The sequence below is a fragment of the Meriones unguiculatus genome, chromosome 8 (assembly GCF_030254825.1).
Source record: "Meriones unguiculatus strain TT.TT164.6M chromosome 8, Bangor_MerUng_6.1, whole genome shotgun sequence".
NCBI classification, from domain to species: domain Eukaryota; kingdom Metazoa; phylum Chordata; class Mammalia; order Rodentia; family Muridae; genus Meriones; species Meriones unguiculatus.
In genome coordinates, this window is record NC_083356.1 from 15120812 (window position 1) to 15122604 (window position 1793).

Below are 1793 nucleotides of genomic sequence, written 5' to 3' on the forward strand. Positions count from 1 at the left end.
GTATTGAAGAACCTAACAAAATACCTAAGGCTGGACAACTTTGAGGAAAAGTGGTTCATTTTGACTCGCAGTGATCCAAGTCCAAGAAGGGAGTATACTTGAGAAAGCTTTCTTGTGGTAAAACACTAGGCCAACACAGAGGAAGAAAGCCCACCCATGCACCTCTTTTGATCTCTTGCCTCACTAAGCTCACTCATGGGGTACAAGCCAAGAGACTTTGTCTGACTTCCTAACTTCATACATGCCCCCAAAGCTGTACTTCTAAACATGGCGTTGGGGGAACAAGCTATGGCCTCATGCATGCTGCCACTGAGCTAACAGCCAGCCATTTAATTTTTCATTCAGAATCAGCTTCTCATGACATTCTCTAGGCTGATCCTGTACTCTCTGTAGCTAGAGCAAGCCTTTTAACTTTTTATTTTTTTGTAGCAATAAGGTTTATTGGGGTGTCCTAGTACAGATGCTAGAGCTTGCCTGTGGAGCTCTTGAAGTACAAAGCCCAGATATTTTGCCAGTTCTTCTTGAGCAAGGGTACCAAGAACTTGACAACCAGGAGGATGTTATAGACCAGCTCATCATCCATCACCTTCATGTGGCAGGCAGCAACCGCCAGATGAAGCACCCTCTCATCTGGAACTTGATCATGGGTTTCACCTCATCCACTTTGGCCTCCATGTTTTCATTGTGTGTCAGCAGGGAAACCTACTTGCCAGACTTCTTTAGGCCTGGGCCCAGGATGTATGGTATCTGCTTGATTGTAGACTTGGAGGCCAAAAAGTGTCATACTTCTTGGCCAGCATTTTGACCAACTTCCTGTTCTTATTAAGATTCTTTATCACCTCCATGTCCATGTGAGAAATATCCATGGCCTTGGCTTCATCACAAGATGCACATTGAGAACTTGGGGTGAGAAGGAAACTTAAGCCTGGCTGTGTCCAAGAAGTGTTTGTCTTTCTGGGGTCATAGTTTTCCAGGCTGATCTGCAACTCCAACATTTCCAGAAACCTGCAGCGCACTTATGCTTGTTCCCATTCAGAACCTCCCATACCAACTTGGCTGCTCATGGCTACTCTATCCATGAAAATCGGAAAAGAGTAGGCCTTTAATTTTGACTATCCTCCCTAGTAGATTGGAATCACAGGCCCAATTCAGGATCCTGCATGCTTACTTGCTGTGTTCTCTGCCTATGAGGGGGTGGGGAGGGAAACTGGGTCTGGCATGGGCTTTAGAAATCTCAAAGCTCACCCCTAGTAACACACTTCAGCCAACAAAGCCACACCTACTTCCAATAAGGCCACACCTTCTAATCCTTCTAAACCAGTCCACTTTTCAGGTAACCAAACATTTAAATATATGAGCCAATGGGGGCCATTCTTATTTAAACTACCACATTTATACACAGGACATTGTCCTATTCAAAATCCCAGTGTTCTGTCCTGTGGGAGCAGAAACCAGCCCTCTATCTACAGGGCCTTGCTCTCCTGCCCTGGCCTCTCCCTGCTGCTCCTGCCAGATCACACACCAGCATCTCCAGACTTCGCCATCATTCTCTTACCTTCTCTTTTGCCCACCTTCAGGTCCCTTCCTCTCTGCCACAAGCTCCTTCTCATTTTATATTGTGCTCTTTTACAATGCAGAGGTCTTTGGCCTTTTTATATGTTTACATCTTTTTTCCTGTTCTTTGTGTATTTTTATTGATTTATTATTTATTACAACTTGTTCACTTTGTATCCTGGCTATAGCCCCCTCCCTCATCTCCTCCCAGTCCCACCCTTCCTCCCTCTTCTTCCCAT

The 1793-nt window shown here is 45.2% G+C and overlaps 1 pseudogene; it reads right to left on the minus strand.

The window, feature by feature from the left end:
* Nucleotides 1–451: 451 nt before the first annotated feature.
* Nucleotides 452–1544, minus strand: LOC110560617 (large ribosomal subunit protein uL1-like; annotated as a pseudogene).
* Between the last annotated feature and the right edge of the window lie 249 nt (nucleotides 1545–1793).